General features: G+C 32.3%; 1 protein-coding gene across 1 annotated transcript in view; it reads right to left on the bottom strand.

Annotated features, from left to right (window-relative positions):
• LOC143245621 (voltage-dependent calcium channel type A subunit alpha-1-like) overlaps nucleotides 1–10,957 on the bottom strand; it is a 132,825-nt gene extending 121,868 nt beyond the window's left edge. The window contains exon 1 of the mRNA XM_076491975.1: nucleotides 10,471–10,957. The gene's annotated coding sequence lies outside the window, so the exon portion shown is untranslated. The remainder of the gene's footprint in view (nucleotides 1–10,470) is intronic.
• Nucleotides 10,958–15,872: the final 4,915 nt, after the last annotated feature.

Here is a 15,872-nt window from a genome sequence, read left to right as displayed (position 1 = left end):
AGAGACGATAAAATACCATGTTGTGTAGTTATCTAAAAACATTAAAATACCGTGTTGTGTAAGTATATAGAGACGATAAAATACCATGTTGTGTAGTTATCTAAAAACATTAAAATACCGTGTTGTGTAAGTATATAGAGACGATAAAATACCGTGTTGTGTAAATATATAGAGACGACAAAATACTATGTTGTGTAGTTATCTAAACATTAAAATACTTTATTGTGAAGGTATCTCTATAAACGCTGAAATACCATGTGGTGTAGTTATCTAAAAACATTAAAATACCGTGTTGTGTAAGTATATAGAGACGATAAAATACCATGTAGTGTAGTTATCTAAAAACATTAAAATACCGTGTTGTGTAAGTATATAGAGACGATAAAATACCGTGTTGTGTAAATATATAGAGACGACAAAATACTATGTTGTGTAGTTATCTAAAAACATTAAAATACCGTGTTGTGTAAGTATATAGATACGACAAAATACTATGTTGTGTAGTTATCTAAAAACATTAAAATACCGTGTTGTGTAAGTATATAGAGACGACAAAATACTATGTTGTGTAGTTATCTAAAAACATTAAAATACCGTGTTGTGTAAGTATATAGAGACGATAAAATACCATGTTGTGTAGTTATCTAAAAAACATTAAAATACCGTGTTGTGTAAGTATATAGAGACGACAAAATACTATGTTGTGTAGTTATCTAAAACATTAAAATACCGTGTTGTGTAAGTATATAGAGACGACAAAATACTATGTTGTGTAGTTATCTAAAAACATTAAAATACCGTGTTGTGTAAGTATATAGAGACGACAAAATACTATGTTGTGTAGTTATCTAAAAACATTAAAATACCGTGTTGTGTAAGTATATAGAGACGATAAAATACCATGTTGTGTAGTTATCTAAAAAACATTAAAATACCGTGTTGTGTAAGTATATAGAGACGACAAAATACTATGTTGTGTAGTTATCTAAAAACATTAAAATACCGTGTTGTGTAAGTATATAGAGACGACAAAATACTATGTTGTGTAGTTATCTAAAAACATTAAAATACCGTGTTGTGTAAGTATATAGAGACGATAAAATACCATGTTGTGTAGTTATCTAAAAACATTAAAATACCGTGTTGTGTAAGTATATAGAGACGATAAAATACCATGTTGTGTAGTTATCTAAAAACATTAAAATACTATATTGTGAAGGTATCTCTATAAACGCTGAAATACCATGTAGTGTAGTTATCTAAAAACATTAAAATACCGTGTTGTGTAAGTATATAGAGACGATAAAATACCATGTTGTGTAGTTATCTAAAAACATTAAAATACCGTGTTGTGTAAGTATATAGAGACGATAAAATACCATGTTGTGTAGTTATCTAAAAACATTAAAATACCGTGTTGTGTAAGTATATAGAGACGATAAAATACCGTGTTGTGTAAATATATAGAGACGACAAAATACTATGTTGTGTAGTTATCTAAAAACATTAAAATACCGTGTTGTGTAAGTATATAGATACGACAAAATACTATGTTGTGTAGTTATCTAAAAACATTAAAATACCGTGTTGTGTAAGTATATAGAGACGACAAAATACTATGTTGTGTAGTTATCTAAAAACATTAAAATACCGTGTTGTGTAAGTATATAGAGACGATAAAATACCATGTTGTGTAGTTATCTAAAAAACATTAAAATACCGTGTTGTGTAAGTATATAGAGACGACAAAATACTATGTTGTGTAGTTATCTAAAAACATTAAAATACCGTGTTGTGTAAGTATATAGAGACGACAAAATACTATGTTGTGTAGTTATCTAAAGACATTAAAATACCGTGTTGTGTAAAAAACATTAAAATACCGTGTAAGTATATAGAGACGACAAAATACTATGTTGTGTAGTTATCTAAAAACATTAAAATACCGTGTTGTGTAAGTATATAGAGACGACAAAATACTATGTTGTGTAGTTATCTAAAAACATTAAAATACCGTGTTGTGTAAGTATATAGAGACGATAAAATACTAAAAACATTAAAATACCGTTGTGTAGTTATCTAAAAAACATTAAAATACCGTGTTGTGTAAGTATATAGAGACGACAAAATACTATGTTGTGTAGTTATCTAAAAACATTAAAATACCGTGTTGTGTAAGTATATAGAGACGACAAAATACTATGTTGTGTAGTTATCTAAAAACATTAAAATACCGTGTTGTGTAAGTATATAGAGACGATAAAATACCATGTTGTGTAGTTATCTAAAAACATTAAAATACCGTGTTGTGTAAGTATATAGAGACGATAAAATACCGTGTTGTGTAAATATATAGAGACGACAAAATACTATGTTGTGTAGTTATCTAAAAACATTAAAATACCGTGTTGTGTAAGTATATAGAGACGACAAAATACTATGTTGTGTAGTTATCTAAAAACATTAAAATACCGTGTTGTGTAAGTATATAGAGACGATAAAATACCATGTTGTGTAGTTATCTAAAAACATTAAAATACCGTGTTGTGTAAGTATATAGAGACGATAAAATACCATGTTGTGTAGTTATCTAAAAACATTAAAATACCGTGTTGTGTAAATATATAGAGACGACAAAATACTATGTTGTGTAGTTATCTAAAAACATTAAAATACCGTGTTGTGTAAGTATATAGAGACGACAAAATACTATGTTGTGTAGTTATCTAAAAACATTAAAATACCGTGTTGTGTAAGTATATAGAGACGATAAAATACCATGTTGTGTAGTTATCTAAAAAACATTAAAATACCGTGTTGTGTAAGTATATAGAGACGACAAAATACTATGTTGTGTAGTTATCTAAAAACATTAAAATACCGTGTTGTGTAAGTATATAGAGACGACAAAATACTATGTTGTGTAGTTATCTAAAAACATTAAAATACCGTGTTGTGTAAGTATATAGAGACGACAAAATACTATGTTGTGTAGTTATCTAAAAACATTAAAATACCGTGTTGTGTAAGTATATAGAGACGACAAAATACTATGTTGTGTAGTTATCTAAAAACATTATAATACTGTGTTGTGTAAGTACATAGAGACGACAAAATACTATGTTGTGTAGTTATCTAAAAACATTAAAATACCGTGTTGTGTAAGTATATAGAGACGACAAAATACTATGTTGTGTAAGTATACAGAGACGATAAAATACCGTGTTGTGTAGTTATCTAAAAACATTAAAATACCGTGTTGTATAAGTATATAGAGACGACAAAATACTATGTTGTGTAGTTATCTAAAAACATTAAAATACCGTGTTGTGTAAGTATATAGAGACGATAAAATACCGTGTTGTGTAAATATATAGAGACGACAAAATACTATGTTGTGTAGTTATCTAAAAACATTAAAATTCCGTGTTGTGTAAGTAAATAGAGACGACAAAATACTATGTTGTGTAGTTATCTAAAAACATTAAAATACCGTGTTGTGTAAGTATATAGAGACGACAAAATACTATGTTGTGTAGTTATCTAAAAACATTAAAATACCGTGTTGTGTAAGTATATAGAGACGATAAAATACAATGTTGTGTTGTTATCTAAAAACAATAAAATACCGTGTTGTGTAAGTATATAGAGACGATAAAATACCGTGTTGTGTAAGTATATAGAGACGATAAAATACCGTGTTGTGTAAGTATATAGAGACGATAAAATACCATGTAGTGTAGTTATCTAAAAACATTAAAATACCGTGTTGTGTAAGTATATAGAGACGATAAAATATTATGTTGTGTAGTTATCTAAAAACATTAAAATACCGTGTTGTGTAAGTATATAGAGACGATAAAATACAATGTTGTGTAGTTATCTAAAAACATTAAAATACCGTGTTGTGTAAGTATATAGAGACGATAAAATACAATGTTGTGTTGTTATCTAAAAACAATAAAATACCGTGTTGTGTAAGTATATAGAGACGATAAAATACCGTGTTGTGTAAGTATATAGAGACGATAAAATACCGTGTTGTGTAGGTATAGAGAGACGCTAAAATACCATGCTGTGTAGTTATCTGAAAATACTTGTAATAATATATTGTCTAGTTATTTAGAGACGGAAAAGAAATGTTGTGTAGTTATCTAAAGATATTAAAATGCCATGTTGTGTAGGTATCTGGAGACGTTAAAATAACATGTTGTGTAGTTATCTAAAGATATTAAAATACCATGTTGTGTCGGTATCTAAAAGACATTGAAATTCCACGTTGTTTAGGTATATATAGACGCTTAAATACTATGTTGTATAGGTATCTAGAGACATTAAAATATAATATTGAGCAGTTATCTAAAGACATTTAAATACGATAAAGTGTACGTGTATTGATACGCCAAAATACCATGTTGTGTAGTTATCTAAAGACTAAAATACCATGTTGTGTATATATTTAAAAGATATTAATATACCATGTTGTGTAGCTATCTAGAAACGCTAAAATACCATGTTTTATAGGTATATAGAGACACTAAAATGTTATGTTGTGTATTTACCTAAACACCTCAAAATACTATATTCTGTAGGGGTCTGGAGATGCTAGAATGCCGTGTTGCGTAGTTATCTGAAGCAATTAAAATACAAAATAGTATAGGTATTTAGAGACGCAAAGAAAATGTTGGGTAGTTAACTAAAGACATTAAAATACTATATTTAGTGGGTATCTAGAGATGCTAAAATACCATATTGTATAAATGTCTAGAGAGGTTAAGATACTTTATATATATATGTATTGTGTAGATATCTAGTGACTCTAAAATACTATGTTGTGTAGTTTTGTAAAGGTATTAAAATGCCATGTTGTGTAGGTATCTAGAGAGGTTATGATACTACATATATACACTGTTGGCCACAATCTTAAGGCCAGTGAACATAAAGAAAAAATATGCATTTTGCGTTAGACTCAACCACTTGTTTGAGTAGAGCTTCGAAAGATTAAAATAAGGAAAGGGAAAATAAAAAAAATATATCATTTAATAGTGAAAATGTGAACATAGGGAAATTAGTCTAAATTACAGCTGGTCAAAAGTTTAAAACCATACTTAAACGAATCGGTAAACACCTAATGAAATTTAGTCATTTGTGTTCAAGCATTAGCGTTGTCAACATCTCCCACTGACTTCTCCTATGTTACATTAGGTAAAAACATGGCAAAGGCTAAAAAGTTGACAGAGTTTGAATATGGCAGAATTGTTGAGCTGTAAAAGCAAAGTCTCTTTCACGTGCTATCGCTGGTGAGATAAGGAGTAGTAAAACTGGTGTTGTAAATTTATTAAAAGAACCTGAGGGATACGGAACAAGAATTTTAAGTGGTAGGCCCAAGAAAATTTCGCCGGCACGGAGCAGGAGGATTCGACGGGTTGTCCAACAAGATACTAGCCGATCGTCGAACCAGATTAAGACTCTTACGGACGCAGAATGCAGCTCAAGGACAGTAAGACAGCATCTACGAGAGAAAGGCTTTAAAAACCGTAAATGTCTTCAAAGGCCATGCCTCCTTCCACACCACGAAACAGCTCGGTTAAACTTTGCTGAGAAGCACCAAACATGGGACGTAGAAAAGTGGACGAAAGTTTTGTTCTCTGATGAGAAAAAATTTAACCTGGATGGTTCAGTTTGCTTCCAACGTTACTGGCACGATAAGAATATCCCACCGGAGACATTTTCTACACGACACACTGGAGGAGGTTCCATCATGATCTGGGGTGCTTTCTCCTTCCATGGAACAATGGAGCTTCAGATAATACAGGGGCGTCAAACAGCAGCTGGCTACATTGGCATGTTGGAGAGAGCGTCCTTATTGATTGAAGGTCCTCGCTTGTGTGGAAATGATTGGATCTTTCAGCAGGACAACGCTGCAATCCACAATGCCCGTAGGACAAAGGACTTTTTCATGGTGAATAACGTGATTCTTTTGGACCATCCAGCATGTTCCCCCGAACTGAGCCCCATTGAAAATGTTTGGGGGTGGATGGCAAGGGAAGTCTATAGAAATGGATGTCAATTCCAAACAGTGCATGATCTTCGTGAAGCCATCTTCACCACTTGGAATGACATTCCAGCCAACATTCTGCAAGTGCTTATATCGACCATGCCAAAGCGAATGTTTGCAGTTATTCGCAATGACGGCCCTGCAACTCACTACTGAGACCTCTTGTTGGGCATTTCCTACCCTGTTTAGGACTTCCTTTTAGTATGGTCTTAAACTTCTGATTTAAACTTAAATTTAAGTTAAACTTAAACTTTTAGCATTTAAACCATATTAAATGCTAAAAAAGTTTTTATTTTTATTTTCCCCTTTCTTATTTTCATCTTTCGAAGATCTACTCAAATAAGTGGTTGAGTCTAACAACGCAAAATGCATAATTTTTTTTTACGTTCATTGGCCTTAAGATTTTCGCCAGCAGTGTGTGTTGTGCTGGTATTTATAGACGCTAAAATACAATGTTGTGTAGGTATCTAGAAACACTAGAATACCATGTTGTTTAGATATCTCGAGATGTTAAGATATTATATATATATGTTGTTTAGGTGTCGAGAGACTCTAAAATACCATGTTGTGTAGGTGTCTAGAGAGGTTAAGACACTTTATATATATGTATTTTGTAGGTATCTAGAGACCTTAAAACACCGTGTTGTGTAGGTCTCCAATAATTCTAAAATACCACATCTTGAAGTAACGAGAAAAGCAAAAAGAGAAACATCATACTGTGTAATTATCAAGAAGGAACATCATACTGTGTAATTATCAAGAAGGAACATCATACTGTTAATTATCAAGAAACATCATACTGTTAATTATCAAGAAGGAACATCATACTGTGTAATTATCAAGAAGGAACATCATACTGTTAATTATCAAGAAACATCATACTGTGTAATTATCAAGAAACATCATACTGTGTAATTATCAAGAAACATCATACTGTTAATTATCAAGAAACATCATACTGTGTAATTATCAAGAAACATCATACTGTGTAATTATCAAGAAATATCATACTGTGTAATTATCAAGAAACATCATACTGTGTAATTATCAAGAAACATCATACTGTTAATTATCAAGAAACATCATACTGTGTAATTATCAAGAAACATCATACTGTGTAATTATCAAGAAATATCATACTGTGTAATTATCAAGAAACATCATACTGTGTAATTATCAAGAAGGAACATCATACTCTGTAATTATCAAGAAGAAACATCATACTGTGTAATTATCAAGAAGGAACATCGTACTGTGTAATTATCAAGAAACATCATACTGTTAATTATCAAGAAGGAAGATCATACTGTGTAATTATCAAGAAAAATCATACTGTGTAATTATCAAGAAACATCATACTGTGTAATTATCAAGAAACATCATACTGTGTAATTATCAAGAAACATCATACTGTGTAATTATCAAGAAGAAACATCATACTGTGTAATTATCAAGAAGAAACATCATACTGTGTAATTATCAAGAAACATCATACTGTGTAATTATCAAGAAACATCATACTGTGTAATTATCAAGAAATATCATACTGTGTAATTATCAAGAAACATCATACTGTGTAATTATCAAGAAGGAACATCATACTCAGTAATTATCAAGAAGAAACATCATACTGTGTAATTATCAAGAAAAAACATCGTACTGTGTAATTATCAAGAAACATCATACTGTTAATTATCAAGAAGGAAGATCATACTGTGTAATTATCAAGAAACATCATGCTGTTAATTATCAAGAAACATCATACTGTGTAATTATCAAGAAACATCATACTGTGTAATTATCAAGAAATATCATACTGTGTAATTATCAAGAAACATCATACTGTGTAATTATCAAGAAACATCATACTGTTAATTATCAAGAAACATCATACTGTGTAATTATCAAGAAACATCATACTGTGTAATTATCAAGAAATATCATACTGTGTAATTATCAAGAAACATCATACTGTGTAATTATCAAGAAGGAACATCATACTGTGTAATTATCAAGAAGAAACATCATACTGTGTAATTATCAAGAAGAAACATCATACTGTGTAATTATCAAGAAACATCATACTGTTAATTATCAAGAAGGAAGATCATACTGTGTAATTATCAAGAAAAATCATACTGTGTAATTATCAAGAAACATCATACTGTGTAATTATCAAGAAACATCATACTGTGTAATTATCAAGAAATATCATACTGTGTAATTATCAAGAAGAAACATCATACTGTGTAATTATCAAGAAGAAACATCATACTGTGTAATTATCAAGAAACATCATACTGTGTAATTATCAAGAAGAAAGATCATACTGTGTAATTATCAAGAAACATCATATTGTGTAATTATCAAGAAGGAACATCGTACTGTGTAATTATCAAGAAACATCATACTGTGTAATTATCAAGAAACGTCATACTGTGTAATTATCAAGAAACATCATACTGTGTAATTATCAAGAAGGAACATCGTACTGTGTAATTATCAAGAAACATCATACTGTTAATTATCAAGAAGGAACATCATACTGTGTAATTACCAAGAAACATCATACTGTTAATTATCAAGAAGGAACATCATACTGTGTAATTATCAAGAAGAAACATCATACTGTGTAATTATCAAGAAGAAAGATCATACTGTGTAATTATCAAGAAACATCATACTGTGTAATTATCAATAAACATCATACTGTTAATTATCAAGAAGGAACATTGTACTGTGTAATTATCAAGAAACATCATACTGTTAATTATCAAGAAGGAACATCATACTGTGTAATTATCAAGAAGAAAGATCATACTGTGTAATTATCAAGAAACATCATACTGTGTAATTATCAATAAACATCATACTGTGTAATTATCAAGAAGGAACATCATACTGTGTAATTATCAAGAAACATCATACTGTGTAATTATCAAGAAGAAACATCATACTGTGTAATTATCAAGAAACATCATACTGTGTAATTATCAAGAAACATCATACTGTGTAATTATCAAGAAGAAACATCATACTGTGTAATTATCAAGAAACATCATACTGTGTAATTATCAAGAAGAAACATCATACTGTGTAATTATCAAGAAACATCATACTGTGTAATTATCAAGAAACATCATACTGTGTAATTATCAAGAAGAAACATCATACTGTGTAATTATCAAGAAGAAACATCATACTGTGTAATTATCAAGAAGGAACATCATACTGTGTAATTATCAAGAAACATCATACTGTGTAATTATCAAGAAACATCATACTGTGTAATTATCAAGAAGAAACATCATACTGTGTAATTATCAAGAAACATCATACTGTGTAATTATCAAGAAGAAACATCATACTGTGTAATTATCAAGAAACATCATACTGTGTAATTATCAAGAAGGAACATCATACTGTGTAATTATCAAGAAGGAACATCATACTGTGTAATTATCAAGAAACATCATACTGTGTAATTATCAAGAAGAAACATCATACTGTGTAATTATCAAGAAACATCATACTGTGTAATTATCAAGAAGGAACATCATACTGTGTAATTATCAAGAAGGAACATCATACTGTGTAATTATCAAGAAGGAACATCATACTGTGTAATTATCAAGAAGGAACATCATACTGTGTAATTATCAAGAAGGAACATCATACTGTGTAATTATCAAGAAACATCATACTGTGTAATTATCAAGAAGGAACATCATACTGTGTAATTATCAAGAAGGAACATCATACTGTGTAATTATCAAGAAACATCATACTGTGTAATTATCAAGAAACATCATACTGTGTAATTATCAAGAAGGAACATCATACTGTGTAATTATCAAGAAGGAACATCATACTGTGTAATTATCAAGAAGGAACATCATACTGTGTAATTATCAAGAAACATCATACTGTGTAATTATCAAGAAACATCATACTGTGTAATTATCAAGAAGGAACATCATACTGTGTAATTATCAAGAAGGAACATCATACTGTGTAATTATCAAGAGACGCAAAAATACCGGGTTATATAGATAATAATATAAAAACCATTTTTACGACACTTATTGCAGAATATCCAGGAAAGTTTCAAGTATCACCTTCTTAAACGTGTATTTTTAAATTATCAATACATTTTACTAATCAAAACTGAAATTTCAGAGTGGAAAAGGTGATCTAATATATTATAGTTTACTACTGGTCAACGGAGTATACAGTGAAATCAAAACATGTTTTGTTTTTTTATGAATCGCAAATCTAGTTTAAGTTCGTTAATATTTGAGTTTTTACATATTTTATAACATTGAATATATTTATTAATTCAGAAATGTGTGTATCATAAATGCAGAAGGAAAAAACCTACTTAAAATACTTATAACTAAATTCATACTCACTGTTTTTTACAGATTTTATTCCTTTCCTTGCTAGTAGCTCACTTTTCCATTGTTGTCAAGGTTTTAAATTAACATGAGTAGGGTAAGAATTCGGTGGGTCAGTCACACTTGTCTTCCAGGTTATCGTAAATCCAACTGCACGAATTCAACCAAAACATTCAAACCTGTTGAGTTATTCGTTTAGAATTTGTTAGTTTATTTGTATTATTTGGTGATTTCCGATGCGATAGAACCCTCACTAAAACTCGTTTTATACTAATTTTAACATTATAAATTTTATGGTTCCAGGTACGAACGTCACTGATGCAGGGACGTCGAAATTTGATCTAGGACAGAACCGAGTGAAGAGAGAAGCGTTATGCTGAAGCCAGCGTTTAATCACGTTTGTCCTATGCGGGCACCACGACACCTGCCCTTAAATCTCCGTTTACCGAAACCTGAAGCATATTCGTTAGCACAACGTCTCGCGCGCCTCCCTGGTGGCGCCTCATTCCGCGGCGTGTATAAGAACAGGTAACTGCTTATGCGCAGATGTTGAGAACGTCTTTGTTAGCTCTACTGCGCGCGAGCCGTCAGCTAGCAACGAGCGTCTCTCAGGCATAGACTAATTCTACCACTTGACAAGATTTCTCTAAACGCACGTGCACGGCAAACTTCTATTGTGCCCAGTCAGCACTCCAGAGCAGTTGACTCACGTACTTGACAGTATTTAAAGACCATGAAAGTTTAAAGTCGAGAAGGACTTCATGTCCCCCCGCCCCCGGGATCCGACTTTGACTGCTTGAATCCTGAAGTGGATTGTATAGACTATTTTATCTTTGATTAAGACACTTCCGCTTAATCCTCGGCTCTCAGAGCAGTAATCCATTTATGAACATTCAGAACTACTTTTTACCACCTTGAACTCAGATCCATATATTAAATGAATACATATCCAATATCCGATATTAGTTACTTTTAATTAAATATAAGCTGTGGTTCTTTATTACAAGATCGTCTGTCATGAACTGAACTCCTAAAACGTAACTAAGGGCTCTAAGTCTTCTGTTTCAAAATTAGTTGTTACAAACAAACGTTTGGAACTAGGCTTTCCGTTAGGCTTAACAGCCAAACGTTCTTTCTCTGCAGCTAAGCCTAGCAAAAGGCATTCAAAAAGGCATTATTTCTCTGAAATAACGATGATATTGTTTCATTTTATTGAGTTTTCAGATAAATATTTTAGTATACACTTAAATCAATTGTTACAACAGTGCGTTTTTTATTGTATACTAGTATAAAGTACCCATGTTTCGCTAAGGAATTCTATGGTCCCTTTATGATTCACAGAGGTCTCAAGTGTCTCCGTTATCTTAACTACTTTTATATTCATTTTTCCTTCTCATGTTTTTAGTTCAATTCTCTTCGTTCTCCGAATTCTGTTTGTTTGTTTGTTTTTAATTTCGCGCAAAGCTACTCGAGGGCTATCTGCGCTAGCCGTCCCTAATTTAGCAGTGTAAGACTAAAGAGAAGGCAGCTAGTCATCACCACTCACCTCCAACTCTTGGGCTACTCTTTTACCAACGAATAGTGGGATTGACCGTCACATTATAACACCCCCACGGCTGAAAAGGTGAGCATGTTTGGTGCGACGGGGATTCGAACCCGCGACTCTCAAATTACGAGTCGAGTGCCTTAACCACCTGGCCATGCCGAGTCCAGAACTCTAGAGCGGTGTGGTTACTCTCTAACCAGAAAATGACGTGTCGGGGCCTCCGAATTCTTCACTATTTGTTTGTTTCTTACCTGCAGATAAAAAAAATCAAATTGAATTCTTAAGTAAAACGATACTACTAGAGGCGTTACGTCACGTAATGGCTCCATGACATCTTTAAGACAGCAAACAAAATTATAGCACCTCTACCGATAAAGGTTTAAAACGAAAATATAAAGAACGACAAATAAAGTTTTCTTAAAATCTACGTAGTTTAACGTTTTTGTTAAAAATAACATAATGAATTTGGGGAAATTAGAAGAAGTCTCTTGTACCGATACTTTTGAGTTTATAACATCTAATTTGTACTGAAAGAAGATGAACATACGTCACATCACTGAGGAACCTCTGGTCTGTTTCTTACGTCTAATAAAACACCTACCACCTTTTTTATTATAAATTCACTATTTCATAACATAACATCAGATCAGTGGTTCCCAACCAGGGGTGCGAGATAGCATTTCGGTTGTTGTTGTTTATATTAAAGGTATTGTTCTATATATTCAAAAATTGTGCCACACTTTGAAAAACTCGTAAGAAATAAACATGAACAAAAGAGTCATTAAATTTCAATTGGCTTATGAACATTTGAACATTTCAAATTTAAAGAAATTTCATTTCATGCATGGATGAATATTTATTTTTTATAGGCCATGTAGGGTTTATGCAACTTTTAGTTTGTTGTAATATTTTTTCTTTTCGTTGTTGTTTATATATCATTAAAAACTAATTATAAAAATTTGTTTTGGCCATCTTCACCTTTATTCTTAAATAAATAATTACTGTGAGGGGTGCGAGAACATATTAAATTTTTTTTATTAAAACACCTACTACCTTTTTATTGTAATTTCGCTGATTTCATGACATTACTTAAACATACATCACATCACTGAAAAGCATCTGGTCTGTTTCCTACGTCAAATAAAACACCTACAGCCAGGGGCGTAGATTTTTTAAACCCGATGGGGGGGATGATTTTTGCAACCACTTATGTGAACTGTTCAATTTACAAATTGGTAATCTCTGATTACGTGAACCTGAAAGCTGTAAACATACAGTCACAGAGTAATCTTGTTGCCAAGATACTTGCATGTATACTTAGGCCTACTGACTGATACTTATGAAGTTACGAACTATAACTTGGATCGAAAAGCTTAGAAGCACGCCTATATTAAAGATGTACATTTCGGTTACTGAAAAAAGTCTACATCTAGACCTAAATATGTAATTCGATTGGTAAGAACACGAGAATCACAAGAACAAACACACAATTTGTAGGTCTGTGATGCAATAAAACAATTCAACAGACCAAACTGTTGGGGGGGATGATTGTATGCACCATGCCCTCCACCTAAAATGAACGGGAGATGTATCCCCCAATCCCCCCAGGGTCTACGCCCCTGTCTACAGCATTTTTTATTATAATTTTACTGATTTCATAACATTGTTTAAACACACATCACATCACTGAAGAACATCTGGTCTGTTTCTTACGTCAAATAAAACATACAAAGCACTTTTTTTTATCTTATCTCATACACAACACTGCTATGCTACTTACTTTTAGCATTTTGTTGTATTTCTGTCAAACTCATTTAAAAGTGTGTGTTTTTCTAATATTGGTGCTAGAAATCAGAATTACAGCTGCCTGAAATTCAAGAAAGATGTTTATTGTTCAACGGAAAATGTCATATGAAAATCAGGCTAGTTTATTACGAGCAATTTGGCTTGTGAATGTATTTTCTAATCATATTTTTAGATTAGGAGACAGGTTGAGACAGGTTTAATATCATTAGGAGACAGGTTGAGACAGGTTTAATATCATTAGGAGACAGGTTGAGACAGGTTTAATATCATTAGGAGACAGGTTGAGACAGGTTTAATATCATTAGGAGACAGGTTGAGACAGGTTTAATATCATTAGGAGACAGGTTGAGACAGGTTTAATATCATTAGGAGACAGGTTGAGACAGGTTTAATATCATTAGGAGACAGGTTGAGACAGGTTTAATATCATTAGGAGACAGGTTGAGACAGGTTTAATATCATTAGGAGACAGGTTGAGACAGGTTTAATATCTCGAAAACTTACAAAACTAGAAATGCGATAAACCGGGCGCTTTTAGAAATTTGATCTTTCTTTAGTCGTTATGAAAAAAGGTCTACCTCCTAAAACCGCTTGATGGCGTTTATCTGGTTTCTAGCTTTGTTTGTTTGTTTGTTTTTGAATTTCGCACAAAGCTACTCGAGGGCTATCTGTGCTAGCCGTCCCTAATTTAGCAGTGTAAGACTAGAGGGAAGGCAGCTAGTCATCACCACCCACCGCCAACTTTTGGGCTACTCTTTTACCAACGAATAGTGGGATTGACCGTCACATTATAACGCCTCCACGGCTGAAAGGGCGAGCATGTTTGGCGCGACGGGGATGCAAACCCGCGACCCTCAGATTACGAGTCGCACGCCTTAACACGCTTGGCAATGCCGGGCCCCACAGATATCTAAGCCTGTTTTCTAGCATTCTAAATTAGTAGACATAGCGCTACTGGGGACTACTTGGCCGTGCCGGGCTGGTTTCTAGCTTCTTAATAATATGGTTAGGAAGTAAGAACTCGTCATCATCCCATGGTGAAATCCATTTTTGTTATAATTTCAGGCATAAAAAATAAAATCAGTCATTTATTAGTATTAACATTGGTCCTTCAACTGTTTCTGGTTTTTTATATATATATATTTTTTATAATTAAAAGACTCGAACTGTTACCCTGGTAACAAGCCGTTAGCAAACATTAATTAACCACGTTGAAGGTTTTTCTCGTCAACTCCCTGTGTGGTATTGTTATACAACCTCAATAACCTGATTCCGTCTCTCTAATGAGTAACGTTAACAAGTGGAATGGCATAACGTAAGCATGCCTGTTGCCACTGGTAACAACCCTGTTTGTTGCTTAAGAACGACGTTCACTATATAGATAGTCCCCTACTGATTATTGACAAATGGCATTTTGATATACGTATATGTCAGTACGAGAAAAAAAAACACAAGAAACTATCTCATTGTTACTACTGCCATCCAATACCTGTATTGTGTACTGCATGTGTATGTAATGTTATTACCCCTTTAGCAGTGTTATATAATGTATCAAGACTGATATATTAATACACCACTACATGAAAGTTATGTCCAAAGTCTAAATGAAATCACTGTAATATCACTAAACATAGCATAGTCGTTTAATTATGTAACAGGACATTTGACATTTTGATGTCGGTGATAACAGGACATTTCACATTTTGATCTCGGTGAAAACAATTTTTTTTTAAGTGCGGGAACAAACAGTGAACCTTTTTTTTGTTTCTGTTGGTTGTGCTGTTGAACAAGCGATTGCTGAGAGTTAAATACATGTTTTACCATACGAAATTAAGTAAACATGCATCCACTGTCTGTTCGTATAATACATCTTCCCTCGATAGACAATCATCTTAAAACTTTTCAGACATGAATCAATCTATCATGTATTAATGGCTCGAGGATGTTTGAAATCCACGAAAAGAAATTCTAACTCACTTTTAGAATATATTCCAAATAAATAACAATTGATATTATTTAAGTGTTTCATCGTTTAACTCACAGAGGGGCTTTAAGACATGTATAA

This window comes from Tachypleus tridentatus, chromosome 2, assembly GCF_004210375.1.
Source record: "Tachypleus tridentatus isolate NWPU-2018 chromosome 2, ASM421037v1, whole genome shotgun sequence".
Taxonomy (NCBI): Eukaryota; Metazoa; Arthropoda; class Merostomata; order Xiphosura; family Limulidae; genus Tachypleus; species Tachypleus tridentatus.
The sequence above is the reverse complement of the archived record's forward strand: the minus strand, read 5'-3'. Positions and strand labels throughout refer to the sequence as shown.